Raw genomic sequence first — 12,630 nt, 5'->3', positions numbered from 1 at the left:
GCACGGCATGTAGCCATATTGGTGTGATTGTTGTTACTTGGCCGACTCTCCACGGGGGACCCTCTTCGAAGTTCCCCATAAGCTTCTGCCTTTGCTCAGTCTGCACAGAAGGCAGTTACATGTAGTTTTGGACAGATAACTTCAGCTAATTGCGACAAGAGGCATGCTATTAAACATGTTTTTTTTAAAAAAAACAAGTTTTCTTGCAGGTGTTACATGGACAAGTTCATTTAACTCCATGAGTATATTTTAAAAGAACATGTGTGAAATCTGCCAGTGGCCTACTGTTTTATTGAGAGACCTTTTGATCAGAGCTGCCCTTGAAGCAGTTTCTTGAAGGCACCTTTGAAGGTAAATGCTCAAGTATGTTTTTTGGGGGTTAGTTGTTTATATGCATATTTGATTACCAAGATAAAGGGCTTGATGTTTGTGATGGAACATTTCATAGTTAAATCAATGGAAATTTCTGGTATTTAACTAGGTCACTTAATTTTTGTCAGTGCCCAAAATTTAGGCTCTCAATTTGGAAATTTTGACTATGATTTTCTTATTACTGATGAAAGCTCTTAATAATTTTTAGTTTCCTTTTTTCAAACACATCTGATTTACATATAAAAACCTTTAAAAAATCCTAAGATTTAAAAACAAAAAGTGTCCCAGTTACATATTCTGCTTCATACAAAATGCTTAGAAGTCTGAAGCAATTTACCATTTTTTTCCTCTCTGTGGAACTGTACACAAGTATTGTTCCCAGAGGGTGTCTAACACAGTCAAGTATATGCACCAGTACCAGATTTCATATTTGGTTTTATTTAAAACAATTTCATTTTAAGTCAAAAACTGTGTAGCTACTGTAAATCGTTCGGGAAGACTGTTTCTACCTGAAACTCCTTTTGTAACTCCTACACTAAAAAATGTGACTCTTGCTAAACCTTCTGTTCACTAGAGATGACATTATTTTAACTTGCAGTCTCACAACAAGGAGCCTGAGCCCAACCCCAACAAGCACCTGCAGTCCATGCAGTCCTCTGTTCGCTTTTCTTTTTTGGAGGTAAGCGAGTAAACTTCTGTCATTGATGATTTCTTCTGCATCTAAAACCTGACAATCAAAACATATTGCAAGGGGAAAACTGAAGAAAATCAAATATGTCTGTGCAATCCAAAAAATGTTTTACTTGATCAGCTGTTTTTCTCAAGTTAAGTACTTTATGGAAAAAATATAGGGTAATCCATATATTGAGACCTAGTATGGAGATTCAAGACATTAATGCATAATTCTGCAGTGCACTGACTTTTTTTTTGATCATGAATGTATCTGCAATTGAAATTTTATGGTTTGCTTCCTGTGATCATACCTCAAATAGTGTTCTATCATGTCCAAAGTTTAAGGTGAGTTCAGAAGTGAGGGTGATTCATGAAACCCATTGTTATTTTTTGCTTACCTGAAAGGCAGTATTATGCTCAGTCATGTCAGATGCCAGAAGAGTTGACTGTCCAAGATGCACATCCATTTAGAAGAACATAAAGTTGTGTATAGTAGGTCAGTAGCACTGTTTCTGTTTCAGGACTAGGAGGATTTTAAGCCTTATTTTTAATACAGTAATGTCTTAGATGAGCCCTAAGCAGCCCCATACAACATTCCTCTCATTCTCTTCTTTCTCCTACTACTACTCAGTTCATACAAAAGAATAATGGGTTTTTTTTACTTGTCAGAAAGATGGTAGTTCCTATGAGATCAGAAAATCATTAATTGATCCAAAAAATATTGTGTGACACTTTTTATTATGGTAAAATTATCATAATAATAATTGAAGGATGTTCCTGACACAGAAAAACATTTTCTTCCCTTCTTTAGTTTTTTATCTATGCAGAAAACTAAATTGCAAGCCAGGCCTCTCATAGGTGTGAGTTACTGATATTCTACTCCATAGGGAGAGTAGTATTTAAAATGAGTTACTAATCAGTTATCCATGCCTCATGGATTAAAAAAAGTAATTTTAGTTTTGATCAAAGGTTTCACTTGATACTGTGAGAATGAAGGAATCTTAAAGAACTATCACCTTGTTAAATTACAGAATAAGGTGCATTTGTGCCTATTTGGTACCACCTCTTGAACATAGCATGGCAGAAGTTGCTTGGATATGTTATTCTGCTTCAGCATACTTTAACAACAAACTGATACTTAAAAGTTTTTAATGATGACATACAGATTATCAGTTAACCTAAGGGAAAAAGCGGAAATGATAAATTGGAATGGAATGATAAAATCATGCCAAGCATACTTGAAAAAAAAGCTCTGAGGCCAGCGTCATATAGGTGGGCAAAACTGAAATTTCATTGACAGTTTCTGTATGCACATATATATGTATTCTTACATACAGATAGATAGATATATCTATACCAAAACATTGTCTATGTAATAGGTGACCTGTGATAAGGAAAAGTACCCAAAGGAAACCTCAAAAGTTAAATACATTCATTGTCCAATCCTAACTCTTTCCCAACAAAAGCCTCTGAGTTTTATCTCCCTAATTGCATAAGCTGCTTTGTAGCTTGAAAGACATGACTATCAAAGTCAGTCAGGGAATTTAATTTCGAGTGACTGTGAGGAACTGAAAAATAACAACGCAAAAGCCTCCAAGCACCCCAAAACATATAAGAAAGATTGCTGCTTACTTTGTGGTATGTATGTATATGTATCTTAGGACCTGTGTGTATGTTTATGCATGCAGCTTTGCCACTCTTTTCATAGAATTATAGAATGGTTTGGGTTAGAAGGGAGTTTTAAAGGTCATCTAGTCCAACCTCCCTGCATCTTCAAATAGATCAGGTTGCTCAAAGCCCAATCCAACCTGACCTTGAACGTTTCAAGGGACAGGGCATCTACCACCTCTCTGGGAAACCTGTTCCAGTGTTTCACCACCCTCATCATAAAGAGTTTTTTCCTTCTATCTAGTCTGAATCAACCCTCTTCCAGTTTAAAACCATTACCCCTTGTCCTATTGCTATAGGACCTTCTAAAAAGTCTGTCCTACTCTTTTTTTATAAGCCACCTTTAAGTATTGAAAGGCTTCAATAAAGTCTCCCTGGAGACTTCTCCAGGTTGAACAACCCCAACTCTCTCAGCCTTTCCTCATAGGAGAGGTGTTACATCCCTCTGATCATTTCTGTGGCCCTCCTCTGCACCTGCTCCAACAGGTCCATGTCTGTCTTCTACTGAGGACTCCAGAGCTGGATGTGGTACTCCAGGTGAGGTCTCACCAGAGTGGAGTAGAGGGGCAAAATCACCTCCCTTGACCTGCTGGCCACACTTCTTTTTATGCAGCCTAGGATACAGCTGGCTTTCTGGGCTGCAAGTGCACATTGCTGACTCATGTGCAGCTTTTCATCCACCAGCACCCCAAGTCCTTGTCCACAGGGCTGCTCTCAATGCCTTCATCCCCCAGCCTGCACTGATACCCCAACCTGGGCACAGGACCTTGCACTTGGCCTTGTTGAACCTCATGAGGTTCACATGGTCCCATTTCTTGAGCTTGTCCAGGTCCCTCTGAATGGCATCCTGTCCCTCAGGCATATGAATAGTGCCACTCAGCCTGATGTCATCTGCAAATTTGCTGAGGGTGTACTCGATCCTGCTATGTTGTTGAAGATATTAAACAGTACTGGTTCCAATACATATCCCTGAGAGCCACCACTTGTTACTGATCTCCATCTGGACATTGAGCCATTGACCACTACCCCCTGGATGTGACCATCCAGCCAATTCCTTATCCACTGAACAGTTCATCCATCAAATCCATATCTTTCCAATTTAGAGAGAAGGATGTTGTGGGGGACTGTGTCAAAGGCCACACAGAAGTCCAGAGAGATGACATCAGTAGTCCACTCCATCATAGAAGGCCACTAGCTTTGCCCTTGGTGAAGCCATGCTGGCTGTCTCAAATGTCCTCCCTGTCTTCCATGTGACTTAGCATAGCTTCTAGAATGATCTGTTCCATGATCTTCCCAGGCACAGTGGAGAGGCTGACAGGTCTGTATTTTCCAGGGTCCTCCTTTCTACCCCTTTTAAAAATGGGTTCAATGTTTCCCTTTTTCCAGTCACTGGGGACTTCACCTGACTGCCACAACTTTTCAAATATCATGGAGAGTTGCTTGGCAACGATATCAGCCAATCCCCTCAGGACTCTGGGATGCATGTCATCAGGTCCCATAGGCTTATGTAAGTTTGGGTTCCTCAAGTGGTCTTGAACCTGATCTTCTCTTACAGTGAGAGGGACTTTTCTCTCCCAGTCTCTGCCTTGAGGTCCATCCACTCGAGAGGTGTGGGAAGAGGAATTGCCAGTGAAGACTGAGGCAAAAAAGTTGAGTACTTCAGCCTTCTCCTCACCTGTTGTTACCAGCTTGGCAGTCATGTTCATCAGGAGGGGTACACTTTCTTTGACCTTCCTTTTCTGGCTGATATACCTAAAGAAGCCTTTACTATTCTTTGCGTCCCTTGCCAAGTTCAGCTCCAGCCATGCCTTGGCCTTGCTGACCTCATCTCTACACAACCAAGCAGTGTCCCTATACTCTTCCCAGGATACCTGTCCCTACTTCCACTGCCTATGCATTTCCTTCTTGATGTTTGGTTTGACCAGCAGGTCTCAACTCAGCCATGCTGAACTCGTGCCTTCCTTTCTTGATTTCTTACACATGGGAATCAAGAGCTCTTTCACTCTATGGAAAACATCCTTGAAGATCTGCCAGCTCTTTTCTGCTCCCTTGTCCCTGAGGGCAGTTTCCCAGGGGGTCCCATTGACTAACTCCTTGAACAGCTGGAAGTTTGCTTTCCTAAAATTCAGGGTCCTGACTTTACTCTTCACCTGTCCCATATCCCTCAGGACTGTGAACTCCTCCAGTGCATCATTACTGCAGCCCAGGCTGCCTTCAATCTTGAAATCTCTGATTAGCTCACTTGTGTTGGTGACCAACAGGTCCAGTAATGCATCCCCTCTAGTAGGGCTGTATATTACCTGGCCTAAGAAGTTATCCTCAGTGCACTCCAGGAGTCTCCTAGACTGCCTGCAGCTTGCCATGCTACTTTTCCAGCAGATGTCGGGGTGGTTGAGGTCGCCCAGCAGGATGAGAGACTGCGAGCGCAATGCCTCCTGTAGCTGGAGTAAGAAGGCTTCATCAGTAGGATTCCCTTGATCAAGCAGCCTGTAGTAAACACCGACCACAAGGTTCCCTTTGTTGGTTTGTGTCGCGACGGAGGGAAGACACAGTCACTCAATATGAGTGATCAGCAGACTTTGTTTATTGTACCTTACAGTCACCTTTTATGCCTTGTTATAATTAGCTCATACATATTACAAAAGTTAAGCTCATTATTGGTTAGTTGCCTAAATACCAAGCCCGCCCCTAGTTTCTCTTCTGTAGTTATCTGTTCCCACCTGCAACATTCTTTTCCCACCGTGATCTTCCTGTTATTGTGTAACAAGAACAGCCAAGGATAATGTATTTTTGCTTTATTTCAGATAAGCTGAGAACAATGTGCATTTTTGTCCAGCCAGCTGGACTATGTCTATGTGACCCTTTTCAGCTAGCCAGTTATCCACAGGTTTGGTCTCTAATTCTTACCCATAAGATTTCAACCTGCTCACGGCTATTCTTCAGAGACAGCTCTTCACAACCTATCCATTTCTTGACACAGAGGGCAACCCCTCTGCCCCTCCTTCCTTGCCTGTCCCTTCTGAACACCTTGTAGCTGCACTCCAGTCATGGGATTTGTCCCACCAATTTTCAGTAATGACAACTAGGTCATAACTTTCTAGCAGCACAGTGGCCTCCAACTCCTCCTGTTTGTTGCCCATGCAGTGTGCACTGATGTAGAGGCATTTCAGCTGGGCTGTCGGCCATGTCACCTTTTTAGAGGAACATTCCTTAATCCCTTTGAGGTATTTCACTGGTGTTTCCCTGTTGACTCCTATTATTTCAGGAACCCCTGGCTCATCTCCTTAAAGACTTTTCAGGTGTGCTCCAGTATACCCTGCAGATCTCAGAGCAACAGGCTGAGAGCCCTTGCTAGCATCCTGTCCCTCAAATATTGGCATGTTGTCCCATGGCTTGTCATGGGCGAGCCTGATATCCCCTTTCCCCTTCAAGTCTAGTTTAAAGTGCTGTCAGTCAGCCCCAATAGGTTGTAAGCAAAGACACTCTTCCTCCTTTGAGAAAGATGAATCCCATCTGACACCATGTCGTGGTTTAACCCCAGCCAGCAACTAAGCACCATGCAGCCAGCCACTCACTCACTCACTTTCCCCCCTCCCCTGGTGGGATGAGGAGGAGATTCAAGAAAAAGGTAAAACTCATGGGTTGAGATAAGAACAATTTAATAACTGAAATAAAATATCATATAATAATAACAATAACCGTAATGAAAAGGAGAGAGAGGGAGAGAGGAATAAAATCCAAAAGGAAAAAAACCAAGTGATGCACAATACAATTGCTCACCACCTGCTGACCGATGCCCAGCCAGTCCCCGAGCAGCAATCTCAAAGCCCTGGCAAACTCCCCCCAGTTCATATACCAAGCATGACATCCCATTGTATGGAATACGCCTTTGGCTAGTTTGGGTCAGCTGTCCTGGCTGTGTCCCCTCCCAACTTCTTGTGCCCCTCCAGACTTCTTGCTGGCAGGGTCTGAAAAACTGAAAAGTCCTTGACTTAGTATAAACATTACCTAGCAACAACTAAAAACCTCAGTGTGTTATCAATATTATCCTCATACTACATCCAAAATACAGCATTGTGCCAGCTGCTGAGATGAAAATTAATTGTATCCCAGATGAAACCAGGACAGTATCCACCCCTTATTCCATACCATTTACATCAGGCTACACTTTCCAATACACTGTCACCTTCCCTGTCTTTTGATATAAACACAAGGATATCATCCCCTTAATCTATAGGCCATACATCTAAAAGTCCATTGAATTCATTTAGTCCATGATGTTGGGCTCCATCTGTCATAACACTTTCATCCTCTCTGGATGCCCACTGTGGAAACAGGGCAGTTGTGGCCAGGATATTACCAGGTGACACCTGCACCCCACCCTCAGCAAGCAAAAAGCCAGGCAGGTGACAGCCCCCAACCTGCTGTGTCCCCAGTGGTTGGGGTCTGGTGGCTTTCTGAGTGTTGAGCATTGGGGTTGACAAGCCAGGATGGGTGCATACCTCTCGGTGTGGCTCCAGAAAAGCAGGATGGCTGGCATGGCAGCATATCCTGGGTTTGGTCAGGGGGCTAGAGGGGATCTCTGCGTGTTGGGGCAGGCAGAGCCACCAGTGCCTGTGCTGGCTGGCAGCCACAGGGAACCAGGCAGCAATGTCGTTACTACCCACAATGAATCATTCCCTCACTGGGACCCCAGGAGTACTGACTGCTTCCCTCTCCCCACTGCCTCCCTCTCCCCACCTCCCTCTCCCTGACGACAGCCCCACTGGGGTGCCAACACCTTTGTGGGGATGGGGTTAAACCTCACTGCCTCTGCCGGCATGGCCCCATTGCATGGGGATGGTGTCAAGCCCCACTCAGTGTCTCCCCATATAGGGTCCCCCACTTCCAGCCCCACTGGGGTGCTCACACTGGTGTAGGGATGGGTTCAAGCACCTCCATACCCCCCCACAGTGCCCCAATTTAGGGGCTCAGTAAGAAGCTGTCACCTTCATGGGGAAGAGGTTCACACACACACCCAAGCAGGCCTGCATTCAGGTTCCAGCCCCACTGGGTCGGCCAGGCACCTCAATTGGAGACACGTTAACCACCTTCTTGCTGGCCTCTCTGACCCCATTAGTGTTACCTGGAGGGGGCTGGGTGTTTACCCATTTCCTCACCACCCGTTCAGCCCCACTGGGATACCTGGTGCACCCAACAGGGGTGGTGGGGTGTTCAACCCCTTCCTGGCCACACCACACAGCTCCAACATGGCACAGTATTCCCTTCAAAGCAGGAGGGGAGAGAGGGGTTAACCCTCACCTCACCACCCTCTCCAGCCCCATAGGGATGTACTGCAGCCCCATGGAGAGGGAGGTTTAACCCCTTCCTCCCAGCCCCACTAGGATGCACTGTTATGGGGCAGGGGGATTAACCCCTTCCTCCCACCCTCTTCAGACCCATGGGGACACCCTAATCAGTAGGGAGGGCAGAACAGTTAACCCCCCCCACTCCCCCCCCCCCCCCCCCACTCCCCCAGGAAACCCTGTCACCCCATGGGGGCAGAGGCGCCAACCCCTTTCTCCCTTGCCTTCAGCCCCGTAGGGATGTCCTGTTAGCCCTTTGGGGCAACGGGGCTAAAGGTTAGCCTCCATTCCCCACCCACAAAGGGGCAGAGGAGCTAACTTCTCCTTCCCAGCCCCACAGTGAAACCCTATCACCCCATGGGCAGACACCCCCCCCCAGCCCCATAGGGACACCCCGTCACTCCATAACACAGAGGTTTAACACCACTATCCCACCCCCCCTATCGGGACACCCTGTCACCCAAAGGGTGCAGAGGGGCTAACCTCCCTTCTCACCCCCATAGGGACACCCTATCACCCCATAGGGCAGAGGGACTGGCCCCCCAGCCCTACTGAGACATGCTGTCACCACAGGGGACAGAGGGGCCAAGCCTCCATCCCCACCAGGACACCAGTATCAGCGACAGGCTGTGTAGCAGCACCGCTACTGCCACTCCCAGCACCCAGTGTTCGTGCTATCCCAGAGCGACACACGCGCTCGCTGAGCTGAGCCGCCCCTGCCCGTCATGTGATGTGTCACGTCATGTGAGTCCTGCCCGCACGTGCCTCCACCCCATTGGGCCGAGAGGGTGCCTGTTGTCTCGCTGCGCTCATTGACTCGCCTTGCCTCCCTATCACTACAGCCCATTGGGAAGTACAAGCCAGTACCACTCCCTCAGGGTGCTCTCATTGGTTGGGAACCTGCCCCGCCGCGCCGAGCTGCCTGTTTATAGTGGCGGGATTGCCTAGGGAATTATCTGGAAGGGCTGTGATGTCATTAGGGTGCTGTGTGTCAAGATCTTTTCCCATCGTGCCCGTGTGTGGGGTTATGACTGAGGCTACAGGTGGGCATGTGGCTGTATCTGCGTGGGATGGGGGCCTTGTAAGTTCCAAAGGGTCAGGGTGGGTTGGGGGCATTTTCCTTTCCTGTGTGGGGCAGAGCATGAAGCTTGTGGTAGTATCTCTGTGGGGCCTGCACTCCACAGCCAAAGGGATCAAAAACACCACATTTGCAATATCAGTAGTGGCATACCACTTGGCTGCCTTTGATTTCAGTTCATATTGAAGTTCTAGCATGTCTGGTACAGCAGCACTCAATGGCGGCATGATTTCATTCAGGCCATGATAGTCCACTTCTAGTCTCCATTCTCCATTAGACTTTTGCACTGGCCATATGGGGCTATTAAAGGCTGAACGGGTTCTGCTGATCACTCCTTGGATCTCTAGTTGGCAAATCAGCGTATGGATGGGAATCAGGGAGTCTCGGTTGGTACGGTATTGCTGCCAGTGCACTGTGGTAGTAGCAATTGGCACCAGCTGTTCCTTGACTTTCAGTAACCCCACCACAAATGGGTCCACTGAGAGACCAGGCAAAGTAGATAGCTGCTTAATTTCCTCTGTTTCCAAGGCAGCTATACCAAAAGCCCACCAATATCCTTTTGGATCTTTGAAATGCCCTCTCCTAAGACAGTCTATGGCAAGGATACGTGGAGCCTCTGGGCCAGTCACAGTGGGATGTTTTTGCCACTCATTCCCAGTCAAGCTTATTTCAGCCTCCAAGACAGTTAGCTGTTGAGAACCTCCTGTCATTCCAGTACTACTAATGGGTTCTTCTCCTTCATAGCTCGATGGCATTAAAGTACACTGTGCACCTGTATCTACTAGAGCTTTATATTCCTGTGGGTCTGACGTGCCAGGCCATTGGATCCACACAGTCCAGTAAACCCGGGTATCCCTGGCCTCCACTTGGCTGGAGGAAGGGCTCCCCTAATCGTGGTTGTAGGATTCTCCACTAGAATGGCAAGCAGTGTAAAACAGATGTAGCGTGGAGTGGTTCCACTCACTTGTGTTTTGCCAGAATGGGTTAGAATTCCTTTTCACGGGATCAAGGGTAAAGTCAGCTCTATCGCTCTGTCTGGGAAACTGTCCTCTGGAGACTGGAGCAGAAGCCTTCCTGGAAGACTCCTTATTTGTGACTGTTTTTCCTTGTAGTTCACACACTCGTGCCTCTAGAACTGAGGTAGGTTTTCTATCCCACCTCCTCATGTCCTCTCTGTGGTCTCACAGATAAACCCACAGAGTACTCCGTGGTGTGTATTTTCTACATTATCCCCTCCAAAAAGAAGGACATCTAAGGTTGATAGCTGAGATGCGAGTCTGTTTTGGTGGGGACTAGGACATAGCCTTGTGAAGCTGCTGGACCAGTCTCTCTGTAGCTGAGATGATGGAGGTAGAGACACTATCTTTATAGTCTCAGAGATGATGAAGCACTTCATCCACGGTTGGTGGTACAGTGTCTGACCAACCCATTACTGCCAATGAGTTGGCATATGCCAGTGGTGCGCTCTGTACCAATTTCTGCCATGTGGGTTGTGTGCATAGAACTTCATCATGATCTGTGGGTGACTGGATTGTTCAGGTTATAATAGATTTTCTCTTTCACAGCTAATTCCCTCAGGTACTGGATACCCTCCTCTATTGCAGTCCACTTGGTTGGGCAACATGTAGGGATACCTTTCCTTCACACTTGACAGGAGTTGCTTCCAGAGGCTGATGGCTCACACTCCTTTTCCAATTGCCCTATCAATGCCCCCTTCTTTAGCAAGTGATCCCAGCTGCTTGGCTTCCCTACCCTAAAGTTCTACACTATTAGCCCCATTATCCCAGCATCTAAGCAACCAGGTGATAATGTGTTCACCTGGTGGATGGGCATAATCTTTCCACATATCCTGCAGTTTACTCAGAGATATGGATTAGAGGTTACCCCTTCTTCATCTTGTTCCTGTGATGGCCCTGCTTCATCCTCCTTCACCAAATGAGCTGCTTTCCATTTCCATTTCTTCTTCTGTATAGGGGCCACTGACACTGACATGGGTTGGTGTAGAGGGATTTTTAAAGGACCGAGGACATATGTTACCATTGTCCGGGTTGGACAACCCAGGCCTGTTAGTTGAAGCTGCAAAGCAACCTTAAATTGTCCTGGGAACAAGCAGTGTGAGAAAGAAAACAAGCTATGCACAAACAAGAAGGCAGGTGCAGAGCAAGTCCTGGGAACCGCGAAATCAGCACACTCTCATCGGCACACTCTGATCAGGCACCTGCAGCATGCTCACCAATCAGCGACATGGACCCCACGTGGCCTAGAGACTTTTATCCAATCACCTGTGTGTAAAGTCGTGTGAGCGGTCGGTTTAAGTTATAAATGTGACCTGTTTGTTGAATAAAGTGAGCACGGCATGTAGCCATATTGGTGTGATTGTTGTCGTGACTTGGCTGACTCTCCACAGGGGACCCTCTTCGGGTTGGTCTTCTGCATCACTAGTTGTGGGGGCCAAGGTAGCTGCAGTGCCCACCACAGGGGATGCAGTAACTGCAGAGCCTGCCATGCAGGCTAGAACAGCCACAGTGCCCACCACAGAGGCTGGAGTAGCCATGGCGCCTGCTGTGGGACTGGAGTAGCAGTTGTTTCTGCTACAGAGGCTAGAGTAGTTAGAATTAGTCTCTTAATTCTCCACCAGGTCCAGGAAGTGAAAACTACATTCAGTATTCCTAGCAATAGGGTCAGGACCTGCACTATGGTGCTTCCAACAGTCCAAAGATATTCAGAATTTCCAAAAATCCTAAATGCTTCAGTAACAAGCCCTGGGGAGAAGGGGGAGGTGTAGACCCCTCCCATAGGCTGACTCTTTGGAAAAACAAAGCCAAAGGTGCAGTTGTTAGTATTCCCTGCCAGGGGCCACCTGACGCACAGGGGCAACAATACCACTGATTTCATAGACCGGATTAGTTTTATGACCAGTGAGTCCATCATATCATAAAACAGCCCTATATAGTACAACAGTATGATAACTTTAGCACAGGTCCAAAGGAAAACAAAGAGCACAATAGGGAACACATACTGCAATTAAAGTAAATAACACAGCCCTGAGACCATGGACAGCAACTTCAAGAGCAGAGCAATCAGCACTGTGCCCATTCATTATTAATCCAATACAATGAATACTGACAACAATTTCGTTCTAACACAGTCTGATTAGACCTGTCATTATCTCAACCCTTCGTTCCCCATGTTGGGCACCAAAAATAACTGTTGTGGTTTAACCCCATGCACTAAGTACCACGCAGCTGCTTATTCACTCCTCCCTTACCCAGAGGGATGGGGAGGAGAATCGGAAAGGAATGTAAAACTCAACCCTTGAGATAAAAACAATTTAATAATTGAAATAAAATAAATATGAAAGAACAATAATAATAATAACAGTTATAATGAAAGGGATGGAGAAAGGGAGAGGAATGAAATTCAAAGGGAAGGGAGAAAAGAAAACAAGTGATGCACAAAACAGCTGCTCACCACCTGCTGACCAATGCCCAGCCA

General features: G+C 46.4%; 1 long non-coding RNA gene across 1 annotated transcript; it reads right to left on the bottom strand.

Annotated features, from left to right (window-relative positions):
- Window positions 1-790: 790 nt before the first annotated feature.
- On the bottom strand, window positions 791-4,306 carry LOC129734583 (uncharacterized). Its single transcript, XR_008730117.1, has 2 exons — window positions 1,443-4,306; window positions 791-1,099 (listed from the first exon to the last, which is right to left on the bottom strand). It is a non-coding gene; the product is annotated as an uncharacterized LOC129734583 (long non-coding RNA).
- Between the last annotated feature and the right edge of the window lie 8,324 nt (window positions 4,307-12,630).

The sequence above is a fragment of the Falco cherrug genome, chromosome W (genome assembly GCF_023634085.1).
Source record: "Falco cherrug isolate bFalChe1 chromosome W, bFalChe1.pri, whole genome shotgun sequence".
Lineage (NCBI taxonomy): Eukaryota > Metazoa > Chordata > Aves > Falconiformes > Falconidae > Falco > Falco cherrug.
Note: the sequence above shows the minus strand (reverse complement) of the source record. Positions and strands in the feature narration are given on the sequence as shown.